Source organism: Pelophylax lessonae (genome assembly GCF_965119305.1).
Source record: "Pelophylax lessonae genome assembly, chromosome: 4".
NCBI classification, from domain to species: Eukaryota; Metazoa; Chordata; class Amphibia; order Anura; family Ranidae; genus Pelophylax; species Pelophylax lessonae.
Genome location: NC_138771.1, coordinates 385,550,515 through 385,566,138, shown reverse-complemented (window position 1 = coordinate 385,566,138; position 15,624 = coordinate 385,550,515).

Below are 15,624 nucleotides of genomic sequence, written 5' to 3'. Positions count from 1 at the left end.
AATTCATATCTCGAAATATGTAATGGTTACATTCTTTAAACTGCTAGTTCCCCACTCAGCATGTGATTTACCTACAAACTATACTAAACATGGATATATTTATCATACAAAAAATAGCTTATCGCTATCATCTATTCTATATGTGACAGGGGGATCATGCATGGTCTCGTTCCATTCAGTATTTTATTTCTCATCCGAATATATACCTTTTGTTAATGTGTCATGTTCCTGTCTGCATTTATGAATTGGGTATAAATTGTTAGATGTATTGGTACATCTCTAATTGAACAGTTGGCTGTGGAATTTACGATGCGGCTCTGGCCAGCCTCACTGGACATCTGCTTAAGATTTCTGTCTGGGCTAGAGATAAGGGTCTTTGTAGTGCCAGCTCTTTGAAGCTGCAGCATTCCTAAGTTACTCTACGCCTCTTTGTTGAAGGGCAAGATTCCTCACCCCCAATTTACACACTCTTCTATATCGGTCATCCCGAAACCTGGGAAAGATGCTTCCCTACCTGATAATTACAGACCAATAGCATTGTTGAATTCAGATTATAAAATTTTCACTAAGATCCTGGCCAACAGGCTTGCCTGCGTGGTCCCCAAGTTGGTAGACCGGGATCAGGTGGGCTTTGTTCAGGCACTCCATGCTGGCGATAACACTAGGCGCACGGTGGACTTGATTGATCTTCTCGATCTCTTCCCTCGTCTGGCATTGGTCCTCAGCCTGGATGCTCAAAAGGTTTTTGATCGCCTCAGTTGGCCCTACTTATTTTTCACTTTGCAAAGATTTGGCCTGAAGGGCCCATTTTATAGTGCCATCCAGGCCCTCTACGCCCCAGTCACGGCTCAGGCGAGATTGGCTTCTGCCTTTGTGTCACCTCGGTTCCCCATGTCCAACGGTACCCGTCAAGGGTGCCCTTGTCCCCTTTGCTTTTTATTCTGTGTCTGGAGCCTCTGGCTGTGGCTATTCTTTCCAATCCAGACATTTCGGGGGTGCTGATGCGACACAGAATACAAGCTTTCATTGTTTGCAGATGATATCCTGCTGACTTTGACTAACCCTTTGATGTCTCTACCTTCCCTACACTCTGTTATCCTCTTTTAGTGCTATTTTGGGTTATAAGATTAACGCCTCCAAAACTGAAGCCATGCCCTAGCATATGCCCATTGATTTACTCTCTCTCTCTCTCTCTCTCTCTCTCTCTCAATTACAGGGTTCGTACCCTTATCGTTGGTGTACCTCTGCCCTTAAATACTTGGGGGTCCTCCTGACCCCTTCCCACTCTATGCTGTATCATGCTAATTATGTCCCTCTGTTTGGTGAAGTTTCCAAATCTCTCAGTCAATGGATGGGTCTCTCGTTGTCGCTTTTGGGACGCATAAATGTGCTAAAAATGTCCATTCTACCCAAATTACTCTATTTGCTTGATACCTTTCCAGTGGCGATCCCCAGGGCCCAGCTTAAAGCCTTGCAGCTGTCTTTTCTAAACTTTATTTGGAAGGGTGGCCCCCATCGGCTGGCTGCGGCGGGGGGGGGGGGTTTAGGGGCCCCTGACATTATCAAATACTATTTTGCCTTTCACCTCCGTGTGGCGGCTTCCTGGTCATCCCTGGTGGCTCCCAACCGGTGGTCAGAAATTGAACGGGGTGTGATCTTCCACCTTTGCTCCCTTCTCTGGTCGCCTGTTTTACACACTGACAGGGTGCTGAGGAGGATGAGCTTGGCTCCTATGAGGGTTACCATGGAAGTTTCTGCGCCAGTGTTTCCGCAGGTTCTCTCTCTTCACCTTGTCCTCCCTTGACTAGTGTGTTTAATCCTTTGCTCCCGGATGGTCTTCAGCTTGGTAGAATATGGTCCTGGACCCATGTCCCTCTCTTCCAACTTCGCAATTTGGTCCATCCGGTATCATGCACTTTTTTCTCTTTTGATACGTTGCGGTCCAAATTTGCACTTCCCAAACAGAACTTTTATTATTATCTTCAAGTCCGGCATTTTTTTAAGACCCTGACACCCTCTCTGTCTTTGGAGAGGCCAACTGCATTTGAATATATGTGTTCCCATGGCCCGCATCAGGGTCACTTAGTGTCCACTATTTATAACATCCTTCATGACGCTACCCCTCTGACTGAAGATTATCATCCTTATATGACTAAATGGTCCAAGATCTTGCAATGTCCAATCCCCTTACCTCTATGGAGCAAGATCTGGACCGCTGCTTTTAAAGCATCCAGGTGTGTGGTGCAGAGAGAGACTACCTTGAAAATTATTCTTTTATTAGTATCGTACCCCAGCTCGTCTACACAACATTAATCCAGCTAGCTCTGCCTTGTGTTGGCGATGCGGGGCAGAGGTGGGCACCTTGTTTCACATTTTTTGGCAATGTGCTGACATTCAAACTTTTTGGACTATGGTCATGTCGGTACTATGTAATGTTACTGGTTTACAATTACCCTTGGATCCGCTGCATTATTTGCTGGGTCTCCCGTTCTCCGGTGTCTCCAAGTTAGCGAACAAATTGGCTTCCTTTATTTTACTAGCAGCCAGGCGGGCTATTCCGCTTCAGTGGCTCAATCGCACCCCTCCGGATAAACTTCTTCTTCGATTGATTTCGGAGGCCCAGGGGATGGAATACCTTATTGCTTTGGTCCATGATGAAGTGCCTAAATTTAATGCTGTATGGAACGACTGGGACCTTTATCACTCTGCTTCGATTTAGGTTCTGATGGGTTCTGACTGGGTTTGGTTTCATGTCTATTATCTTTTTGATGTTTCCATGCAGTTTTTGATGTCTTGTATGGTTTTCTCATTATTGCTGTTGTAACTTTGTTCCGTGCATGGGGGCACCTGAGACTGTATTGTTGGATTTTTTTTTTTTTTTTTTGCCCATGTATGTTTCTATCCATTGTATCTTGTCCTTTTCTTTTTCTAAATAAAAATTACAATTAAAAAAAAAGTTGCTTGACAAAATGGTGCATCCAGTGCAGGATACCATTACACAGAATACTTTTCTTTTAGGATTTTATGGATACTTGCAAGCTTCTCAAGTTCTCGATGTTTGAGATCTGACCATCTCTTTCTGACTTGCTCTTTGGATCTTTCAACCCCACAGAATCTGGTCCTTTCTGGCATTTGGTTTGAGGTAGTTCTTAAACCTTCCATCATAAATCGTATTTTTCGAGCAAGTACACCATCTCCACCATTTCTTCACTGCTCATGGCTGTTGCCTTGCCTCTCCCTGCTTGGTTGCTGCACTTGCGGCCTTCTCCGGTGTCCTCCATCTTTCCTGTAGCTCTGTGTCGCAGATGGCGTCTGGCGGGCACATACCGACTCCGCGTGATAGGCAAGGGCGGAGCCACACACGAGGTGAGAGACGTTGGTCACGAACCTTTTATAACCGCTAGCACACCAGAACTTTCACCATTGTTCCAGAAGTTCCACAGGAAAGTTCCTCTGTACTACGGAACTTTCTCTATACTACGGGAGTTTCTTTGTAACACGGATTTTTCTCCATCATCAAAGTTCACCCACCGCAGAATCTTGGCTGTACGATCGAAGGTAAATTAATTTCTTTACAAGCATATTATTTGTAGTGTATATGCTATTACAAACAATGGTTGACAGTCATTTTGTATGTTGCAGGTGACAGACAAGTTCACATCACCTTCCTTCTTGCCCCAATTTATTGAGGAGTACAGAAAGAGGCCCCGTTTATGGAAAATTAAATCCAAGGAATATTCCAACAGGGTTCTGAAAATGACTTTGGGAAAGCTTATGGAGATGTGCAAAACCATAGGTCCTAATGCAGGCATAAACTATTGTGAGGAATAAAATTTCCAATCTGTGCACAGTGTTCAAAAAGGAATTGAACAAGATCAAGGAGTCAGAATGTTCTGGAGCAGATGACATCTACGTGCCAAGATTTTGGTACTTCGAAAGCTTACGCTTTCTGACGGATCAGTGTGACTGCAGGCCTTCATTGTCCACATTACCGTCAACCTCTACTGAGTCAGAGTCACCTGAACTGTTTGGAGAAGACAATGATTAGATACCGCTCACACAAGAGCCATCATTGACCCAGGAGTTCTCAGGGACAGCGGTAAGTTTTTTAAAATTTTAATTTCTAATGACAGTTAGATGAAAAAGATGTTTATATGTCTTTTCTCATTATCATATTTAGGACAGCGACACTGTAATGACCACACCACGCTTGCCTGTAGCAAAAAGGAAGCAGAAAAATATTGAGGATGCTACAACTTCATTTTTAAGTCGGGGTTCTGCAGCTCTAACCAAAAAATATGATTATGCAGATGCGTTTGGGTTACTGACTGCAAATAAACTGGGTAGCATGTCTGAGGAGCAAAGACAAATGGCGAAGTGCCTTTTATTGAACGTTCTGAACAAAGGAGTAAGAGGTGAGATTACCAATAACACCTGTGTATCTGAGTATATGACGCCACCTCCAACATCACCTCTGCCAACATCACATTGGCATTATCCTGGACCAGATGCACATAATAACTCACCATGGCCCCAGGATTACAGATACACAAATTTATGATTTTGGTTGCTATTGAAAACTTTTTTTTTTTTTGCTACTTTGCATTTGCACTTTAATTATTTATGTTAAGTGAATATATGAATTTATTTCCATTTGAGATGAGTAGTGTTTCAATGTTTTGTTTAAAATAAATTTAACCGTTAACACATAGATTAAGACTCTGTTTACACTGGGGCGGCACGACTCTGTACTACTTCGGGGGCGACTTGTGCATTCCCATGCACCACGACTTCGGAGCGACTTGCAAGGACTTCACATAATGAAAGTCTATGCAAGTCACTCCGAGGTCGCCCCGAAGTAGTACAGGACCCTTTTTCTAAGTCGGAGCGACTTGTGTTGCTCCTATTAGAACGGGTCCTGTACCAGTCAATGGACCGTGAGGGAGCGCGACTTGTCAGGCTGACAAGTGGCGCTGGTGTGAATGGAGTCTAATAGTTGTGTTTTTATTCATCCCACACACATACATCATTGCAATGCGTATATATCTACATGTATACACATATAATGTAACAACATTGGTGTATAGAGTTGGCATACCCCCTGTAGACTGAATACACATGTAATGAAACTAATGAATTGCTATACACATACAAAGACAATGGATATGTAAATTCTTCACAACACTGTAGGTTTCTCTATGCGGACATATCAACATTGCTGTATAGAATGTACACACCCCCTGTAGACTGAATACACATGTAATGTAACTACAGCAAAAATAGATACGAATTATCCATTTTAGTTGTTTTTCTGATAAACTTCCAGGTCGTCAAACTTCCGATCATGCACAGTCTTTCGTAGCCGATTTTTCACGGGCGTACTGTGTACACCTTAAACGAAAATTGGTCGTGCTGAGGACGGGCGATGAAAATTTTGGTGTTTGTCCCTCCGTTTTTTTTCGTTGAAAATGTCGGGATCGGCTGCTGAAAGTTGTGTACACACTAGCTGAAAATCGGACGATTTTACCTCGGACGGGAATTTTCGGCAGATTTTCTACTAGTGTGTACCCCACTTACGAGGGCTAGTAAATATGTAATTTATGAGTCCATTACTTTTCTAAATGAACACACTTGCTCACTGTGTCTATTCATAAGTGAAACATAGTAAATTGTGTTTACTATGCTTCAGTTTGTGAAGAAACCACTAGTCGCTCAGCACAGAGCACTTCACATTTAATCACTGTCCCCATGCAGCTGAGGCAGCAGAAAAAGGCATGTGTATTTGAGCTTTGGGGTGCATACCCAAATACAGTAGGCCGCTCACACTTATGTCAGTGCCATTCAGTGCAGCCCCATCAGTGAAGAAAAATAACCATTTGCAAAATGTTATAACATTAACAAACAGAAAACATTTTTGGTCTTTCGTTTGTTTAGCAAACAATAAAAAAGCCAGTGGTGAATACCATGGAAAGAAAGCTATATCTGACTTAAAAAAAAAAAAAAATACACATTTCAGATGGGTACAGTATTGCATGACCTAGCAATTTTCATTTAAAGTGTGACAGCACTGAAAGCTGAAAATTGGCCTGGGCAGGAAGGGGGTGAAAGTGTCCAGTAGGCAAGTAGTTAATCACTATGCACTTTGTTTGAGGATTTTAAGTACAGATTAATATCATTTATATTTTTGCATCAAGGTTTTAGTGTTTGTTTTTAGGTGCTGTATTATAATTATCTATTCACAGGGCGGCTGATAGAAATCAAGGGGGTCCTGTAAAACCTCCCCAAAATGTCAAAACAATAATTTTGTTAAAAATACTTTGCTAACACTAAAAGATCAAACTGAATTGAGTTAATAAAGCTCTGTGTGTGGATGAAGTTTTGGGACATAGGCGCTGTGGCCTGCACAGTATAAATCCTGTGTGGTGTTTTTGAGACAGAGAAAGGGAAAAAAAACTACAGTGAATGAACAGGAAGCACTGTGTAATGAGGTTCCTGTTCATTCATAGACTGAATCATAGAAAACAGTGTTCACTATTCTTACGTTATGATAGAACACAGTGAGTGATTAGTATCCATCACTCACTGTGTTCACAGGGCCGGCGTTAGGGGGGGGGCAAACTGGGCAAATGCCCAGGGCCCCGAATGTCCAGGGGCCCCGTGTCACTGTCAGCCAGGGCCGGACCGGGCAGTGTCCCGGTGGGCCGCGGCGCTCAGAGTCATTAGATTCACTCACAGACACTAGAAGACATTCCCTCACTGCGGGCGGCCGCCGGCCGGTGTACTTGCCAGCTACACCGGCTCCGCGGCCAATCAGCCTTCTGTTCAGGGGGGGTGTGGGTCACACCCCCCCCCCCCCTGAGCAGAAGGCTGATTGGCCGCGGAGCCGGTCCGGAAGTCAAGTAGTCAGTGTGTGTCTGTGTGTTCCTTCCCGCGCGGCCGCCGATGATCACTGAAGCCGCTGTAGATGGGAGCTCCTTCAGCCCGACTTGGGGCTGCTCGCGGGGGGCGGCTGCGGGGAGAGAAGGTAAGTGACTGCCACTGCAGCCTGTGCTGAATAGGAGGGGGGTGGGGCGGCTCGGCTGCATATAGAGAGGATTTGATGTCTCCTTATGCCGCTGGATGGATGGATGGATGGATGGACTCTTCTCCTCCCTTCTGCAGGCATTCTGCGGCTGCAGGAGAGATATGGAAATATCAATTTCTCTATATGCAGCTGAGCTGTCCCATCCCCCTCCTATTCAACTTCTTTTACTGCCCCCCCCAGTGATCTTAGCCCCCCCCCTGATCTTAGCCCCCCCAGTGTTGTGTTCTTAGCCCCCCCAGTGATCGTAGCCCCCCCCCAGTGTTCGTAGCCCCCCTCCCCAGTGATCGTAGCCCCCCTCCCCAGTGATCGTAGCCCCCCTCTCCAGTGATAGTAGCCCCCCTCCCCAGTGATCGTAGCCCCCCTCCCCAGTGATCGTAGCCCCCCTCCCCCAGTGCTCTTAAACCCCCTGTACTCTTTAGCCCCCCCCCGTTCTCTTCAAGTCCCCACAGTGCTTTTCATCTCCCCCTATGCTCTCTGGCTCCCCCAGTGCTCTCCACCCCCCTGTGCTCCCTGGCTCCCCCTAAGTGATTTCCAGTCCCCCCCCATGCTTTCCATCCCCCTGGTTTAGCCCTGCCCACCCCCCCCCCCCAGTGCTATCCACACCCTGCGCCTTCCAACCCCCCTGCTATGCTTTCCAAACCCCCCCCTTAATTCTCTCCAGTCCCCCCCCCCCTTGCCCTTCAGCTCCTCCAGTGCTATCTGCTTTCCCTGTGCTCTCCAGCCCCCCTAGTGTCCTATCTTCTATCATGTCTGCAGTCTCTGACCTTCTCTTGTATCACATCCGCAGTCTCTGTACCATCTCCTGTACTATGCCCTCAGTCTCTGACCATCTCCTGTATCATGCCCTCAGTCTCTGACCATCTCCTGTATCATGCCCTCAGTCTCTGACCATCTCCTGTATCATGCCCTCAGTCTCTGACCATCTCCTGTATCATGCCCTCAGTCTCTGACCATCTCCTGTATCATGCCCTCAGTCTCTGACCATCTCCTGTATCATGCCCTCAGTCTCTGACCATCTCCTGTATCATGCCCTCAGTCTCTGACCATCTCCTGTATCATGCCCTCAGTCTCTGACCATCTCCTGTATCATGTCCTCAGTCTCTGACCATCTCCTGTATCAGGTCCGTAGTCTCTGACCATCTCTTGTATCATGTTTGCAGTCTCTGACCATCTCCTGTATCATGTTTGCAGTCTCTGACCATCTCCTGTACTATGTCCAGCGGGAACACTCTGCAGCCACACCGCACAGCACACCCAAGGTAAGTGGAGGACTGGAGAGAGGAGTGACTTCTACTTAGGGATTTATTTTGCAGATAGGCTGGGCTGGCACTGGCAGCCAGGCATAGTACTAGTCTAGTACAATGCCTGCCAGTGCCTTGTCTGATCTGATGATGTCACTGCCAGGCTATTTGCAGAAGAAATCCTTATTTTTCCTCATTTTTTTGATCATGTGTCATGATGACATTGGTTTTGGTAATTGTCTGACTCTGATGCCAGCCTATTTGCTGAAGAAATCCTGATTTGAATAAAATTGTTGCTGCCAGTGCCAGCCTACCAGGGGCTGATCTGAGGTGTGAAGGTGCAGAAATTGGGGTGGTCTGAGGTGTGAAGGTGCAGAAATTGGGGTGACCTGAGGTGTGAAGGTGCAGAAATTGGGGTGACCTGAGGTGTGAAGGTGCAGAAATTGGGGTGACCTGAGGTGTGAAGGTGCAGAAATTGGGGTGACCTGAGGTGTGAAGGTGCAGAAATTGGGGTGGTCTGAGGTGTGAAGGTGCAGAAATTGGGGTGGTCTGAGGTGTGAAGGTGCAGAAATTGGGGTGGTCTGAGGTGTGAAGGTGCAGCAATTGGGGTGGTCTGAGGTGTGAAGGTGCAGAAATTGGGGTGGTCTGAGGTGTGAAGGTGCAGAAATTGGGGTGGTCTGAGGCGTGAAGGTGCAGGAATTAGGGTGATCTGATTTGTGAAGGTGTGCAAAGCTCACTTGATTTATTTATTCTATTTAATGTTATTTAATTAAAGCATATTTTCATGTAGTTGTATGTTTTATTTGGCTAAATTTGATTAAATGCGCCTATATTTTTGGTAGAATATAAAAAAATTTGGGGCCCCACTTTTAGGTTTGCCCAGGGCCACACTTTATCTAAAACCGGCCCTGTGTGTTCATTCTGGTAAATACTGTATGACCTATGCCTGGGCCCCCCTGCTGAACTGATGGGAGCCTGAGCCCCATACAGGAGGACTCGTGGTACTTGCCTGTCAACGGCCCTGTCTATTCATACACACTTAGGATATCTATATGGCAGTTAGGATGGTGTTTTATGTTGCTCCTTTCTAGATAGGTGCTAGGATTAGTTAGAGCTAGTGCTGGCTCACTGTGTTCAGTAGAGCTGGGTGTGTGTTTGTTAGGTAAATTTAGCTAGCCTCATTGTAACTAGTGTGGCTGTAATTTATGGTGTTAGGTGAATTTAGTTTTTAATTGGAGAGCAGAGGCACTGGCAGGAACACCAGGTATTTCATACATAGGAAGCAATACAAAGAGAACAGGATACTTTCACATACAAGTGCATGGTACAGCAGGCACATATATGAAATTAAGGAAAATTGTTTTCATACTTACCGTAATTTTCCTTTCCTAGATCCTCCTCTTGTCAGCCTACTATGGGTCAGCCCTGCCCCTCTGACCCCTTTATGACAACCTTTAACTAGCCTTTAAAGTGTGGCTGTCTCTCCTAGGAAACTGTTCCCTTACAAGCCTCGCGACGGAGACCTGGGTGGGAAATCCTCGGCTGACATGAGGAGGATCCAGGAAAGGAAAATTACGGTAAGTATGAAAACAATTTTCCTTATTCCTGGACCTCCTCATGTCAGCCTACTATGGGATGTACCAAGCAACATTTCAGGAAGGGAGGGAATAAAGACTACAAAATAACTCAACCTGCTGTCTAAACCCATTTACACGAGAGACAGCCGCAGAAAATCATATGAAGAAGTTCCTCAGAAGGGGAAGCCCGATGCTTACACTCTACTCCTGCCAACCCCCTGGCCTATATGCTCAAGGAACTGCCCTAGTTTTGTGCAATGTTCCGTAATTTCTGAAGACAGAGGAAACAGCAGGTAGCTAGTCAAACTGAACCATCCTGACTGTTCAGGAAAAAACTAACCCCTGCCAATGCCATGAAACTCCCCTAAACCCAATTGGAACAAGTGGTCATTCCCCTTGAAAAAGACCAAACTGATCCCAGTAGGCCGAAGGGGAAGAATTAGATTGAATTCCTTTTCACATTCTCTCTTATCTTCTGAAAAGAGTGGTTTATCAGTTCACTTGGAACGTAGTACATGGAATGTTGGAACTTGGGGAAAAAGCCATCTGGCCGAAAAGACCTAAAGAAGACTTTATTTTTTTTTTTTTATATTTACAAAAACGTGTAATCCTGATACTCTAAAGAAACAAGTATCCATTTCCACAGGATGCAGGGTTTTCAATCAGTTGAATGCCACATCATTCTCTAACCGATTTGGTGGCATACAACAAAATCTAAACCTGAAGGAATCAAGGAATCCCAATTCTTCCGTGAAGAATCACGCAAGACTGCCACCTGTGGTGTTAAGTGGTATAGCCCAATTTTCTTGATTCTGCAATATGGAGCCTATTCTCCCTCTGGCAATATAAAATGATAACGGATACACATTTCAACCTACAGACCATCTATTTCCATCTTTCAAAATCTGAATGGAAATACTAGTCTCCTGGAGTATGAAATCATGGCAGCACAATAGTCAAAATGGCCAACAAATCCTTGGAATCCTCCTGAAAATCAGCAGAGCTGGAGGGAAAACCGCACCAGGTGGAGCTTCCACATTTTAGCCAAGGCGCCCTAACCTATGGTCTGAGTGTATCAGGACCAGGAAAGGCAGAAAGGACACTGGAATTCTGCTGACCCTGCCAGATCTACGGGCAGCGTAATCTAAAGTTTTAAGAAGAACCACATTTGTTCCAAGTTGAGTCAATACACAGGGATCTATCAATTTTCTTGTCAGACTGGTAAAACTCTGACAATGGAAGATTTAATATCCTCCAAGATAAAACCTGCACTCGGGACAAAGGATAAAATCAGCACAATACCCTCTAGAGTGGTAGACTCCTGACTCTCTCTTGGTGGACTAAGCAAATTACCAAGGTAGTGGTCTGAAAAAACACCACCTGACCTCCTAAAAGAGAGCGAATTGCTGTCAGAACAAAATCAGACTGCCTCTGGTTTCAACAGACTCAAACTGAGGTTAAGTCTTCCCATCTCGAATACTTGGGATAAAGACCCACACACTGAGCATCCCAGTCCCAAGGACTGCCTTATGTAGACACTAGTTTGGAGCGGCAAGAAGGAGATAAAAAAAAACACAAAACCGTCAACCATATTCTCCTTCCCAACTCCATCCAAAAAGAAAAAAAGGAGGTTAAACTATGCTCAAGAGATGAAAATATAAACCCCAGCAATAGGCAAGTTATTTGTTCCAAAACTGAGACGCCATGTCTACCGAAGAAACAGAGGCGTATACATTGCCTGGGTGCGCAGGAACTGCCCACCTGACATTACCCTAAGACTAAGGACTGTTACAGAAAAGAGCAGAACCAGAAAGACAGGGCTATTAGTAAGAAAAGAGCCCCTGTCCTGAGCAATGTACAGGAATATCCAGATATTTAAAAAGGTGAGTTAGTCCCAGAGACGATCTCTGGAGGTTCTGGCCCCATCCAAATTACTGGAATGCCTGAAAGTTCTTTTTGGGGGTCGGTCAATAGAGCCCATGCCATTTGTAACCTAACAAGAAGTCACCACAAGATCACACGAAGACTCCAAGGCTAGTATTGGGCCTAGCCTCTTAGCACCCACAGCACTGACGAGAGGCAGAGGGACAATACAAGTGGGCTAATGGAACTGGGAAGAACGACAATCTCATTGTCGAGGAAAAATAAATTCAAGTCATCTACTTCACCACTTGCCCCTTGCCAGCCCCGGCATGGTGGAGGATAGGAAGACCAAGCAAGCACACATCACTTGCTAATTAGACAGAGCCTGTCCTCTACCTTCCTCCTGAATAAAATGCTCAGGATCTCAGGCCCCAGAAGGATGGGCATGACCTTAACTAGCACTGAACAGCGATCCAGGACTAAGTAGACTGAATTTGATTCTACTAAAAAATGACAAGATGAAAGCTCTCGCGGGTCCTGCAGGCTAAAGCGTTACCTAGCAGCAGTGCTCCTACGTAGTTATAAGCAAGATATCCCTGAGGAAATGAATGCCCTTCTGGGGTAACCAAAAAGCATACCAGGACCCAGAAGGATGGACATGACCTTCGCTTGCAATGAACAGCGATCCAGGACTTAAGTAGACTGAATTTGAATCTATTAAAAATTGACAAAATACTCCAAGATCTAGAGGGTCATGCAGGCTAGAATGTATCAGCAGGATATCCCTTGAGGAAAAAAATGCCATAGATCTTGATAGTACCCTTGTAACAGATCCTATAGTGTCTATGAGAGAGATCCGTGCAGCTTCTCCCAAAATCCCAGTGAAAATATCATCAAGCAGTGAAAATAGCTCCCCAATCCCCCAAAAATGAGTCCAGACTTCATGAAGGGCTAAAATGAACTGTTTATTGAACAGACGCACACAATTTATACACACACATGAGCACATCCCCCTCCATATCAAATTATGACATACAGGACAGGGGTTGAATGACCATACCATCCCATGCAGATTAAATTGTATACAAGAACTGAACTAATTATCTAGCTCTCTGAGCAGACGCAATGGGAGTTCATTAACATTTCCAAGGAATAAACGACCAAACAGTATTCTTAACAGATGACAATGACTCAATCAACCTGAGCCAATTAACTGGAAGATGGCCGTCCTCAAGCTCATGAACTACAATACACATTATCAAACAGAGGGGTAAATCAGCATATTCAATGAAGACAGAGGGTTGAGCTGATGACATCAGTATCTGTTACAAGAAGTACACATCTAAGCATTGCAATTTGGGACCAAATCTTCACACCTCTGGAGAGACATTGTTGACAACTATCCCTCTCCCTTACAGTCAAAACATCCATTTTGTCACATATCTCCCACTTAGTTCCATGGGACGGCATACCCGCCTAGACCCTAACGGGTCGGTTTGGGGATGTCCAGGTAGTAGAGTCTATTTCTCTAGTTCTGTCTGCCGGGATAACCCATCAGCATTGGCGTTCTGCATCCCTGGCCGGTATTGCATGGTGAAGTTGTAGGGCTGCATTGCCAAGCTCCATCTCAACAGTCTGGGGTTATCTCTGGCTACTCAGTTGAGCCAAATAAGTGGGTTGAGGTCCGTCATTACTGTAAAGAAACATCCATACAAATACGGCTGCAGTTTGAGCGTCCAAACTAGGGCCAAACACTCTTTTTAATGGTGGCATAACTGACCTCCCTGGGTAGAAGTTTTCTGCTCAGATATGCCACCAGATGCTCCATGCCATCCTCCCCAACCTGGCTTAAAACGGCTCCTAGTACAAACATTGAGGCATCTCGGTATCTGGAGAGGGTGAGGCATCCATAGCTCATTCCTGCTGTCTGGTGGAGACTGGGAGTGCTCCTTCCAAAGTCGGGGGTATAAATTGTGAGGTTAAACACCCCAAGTCATTCCCCAACAAGACCTCAGCTGGGGAATCTGGCATGATGCCCACTTCCACTGACTTAGCCCCAGTGCCCCAATCAATATGCACCTTGGCGTAGGGTAACTTGTGGCTCCCCCTGCCACCCTTACAGCCACAGCATGCCCAGTGTGCTGTGAGGGTTTAACCCTGTGCAGTTGTACCAGGGTTATGGTGGCTCCAGTGTCTCAGTCCCCTGGCTTCTTGTCCATTTAGTCTCACCGTCTGTCTGTGGTGAGCCCTGTTGTCCTCAGCTGCTTGCACTGGGTTAGCCTCGTGAAGGGTACCCAATTGCTCCTCAGTGGGTTCAAACCTGGGTATGACTGGGGAAACCTTTGCGGGATAGTAGGGGACCATTGTCTGTGCTGAAGGGGGTGACCCTGGTCGGCTCCATGCAGCATGGTTCCTGCTCAGGGTACAGTCTCGTTGATAGTGCCCAAACTGCTTGCACCTGTGGCACTGTACCCCACTGCAGGACAGGTATCTGGGTGTCTGCCTGTGGGTGTGGTAGTAGTGAACTGCTGCTTGCACTGGGGAAGGTGGCCCTGTTCGAATCCATGAAGCGTGGTTCCGTTTGAGTGCAGTCTCTGATAGTGCCCAAATTTCTTGCGCAAATGGCACTGCACCCCATTGTGCCTATGGTATCGATTTGCCAGGGGGTTAGGGATTAGTCCTGAGTGTTGTGGTGCTGGTGCTTGAGGATAGTACTGGGGACATAATCCTGATGATCCTCTGTGAAGGTCGACCCGCCTGCTCTCATAGAATTCGTCCCCCAGCCTGGCTGCCTCCTCCACTGTCTGAGGTTTCCTGTCTTTGACCCAGTTTCTGACATCTGCTGGAGTGTAGTCGAAGAATTGCTCCAGCAGTAGCAACTGTATGGCATCTGCTAATGTAGTCGCCTGGCATAACTGCATCCAATTGCTGGCGGTGCATGCGGAATGCCCACGCTGTATATGACTCTTTGCCCTGTCTCCTAAGGGCCTGGAATTTTCTTCTGTGTGCCTCCGGTGTTACAGCATAACGAGCCAACAAAATTTCTTTTACTTTGTCATAATTGTGAATATCCTCATCAGGCACTGCTCTAAAGGCTTCCACTGCTCTGCCTGATAACTTGCTGCTCAATATTGCAGCCCAGTTCGCTTTTTCCAGGTCCTCTAATACACACTGTCTCTCAAAGTCTTGCAAATAATTATCAATAGCCATCTCGCCCTCTGTGAAGCTTTTAAATGCAGCATAGTTGATCTTACGTGGCAGTCCTATTTTAGATCCAGGTAGCGACAACATATCCCCTTGTGGTGATCTGGCTCTGGCCTCCCGAACTTCCTGGATACTCTGTACTTCCGTAGCTTGTGCCATGATTTGTACCACAATTTCTTGTGAGGGGTTAGGTCCCAACATACTTAGTCTCCATCTTACATTCTTTTGGAAATCGGTTTCCTCTGTTTACCATTTGCAGGTTGCTGGTTCGGTTGCTCTCCAGTAGTTCAGCTATTATTGTGGCTTTTGGCTTGTTGCTCGCCCCTAAGCCTCGAGCTTTCAGCAGTTCCTCAAGCATGGTTTGTTTCAGCCATTCGTATATATGCACCATTTACCACCTCTTTCGGTTCGGGATATGCATTTGGAAGAAAAATCCCACCGCTTGCCACCAGTGTAAGGGATCCTATGGTCTCTCTATGAGAGAGATCCGTGCAGCTTCTCTCGAAATCCCAGTGAAAATACCATCAAGAAGTGAAAATAGCTCCCCAATCCCCCAAACATCCAGACTTCATGAAGGTGTAAAACAAACTGTTTATTGAACAGACACACTCAATTTATACACACATGAGCACAACATTCCCCTCCATATCAAATT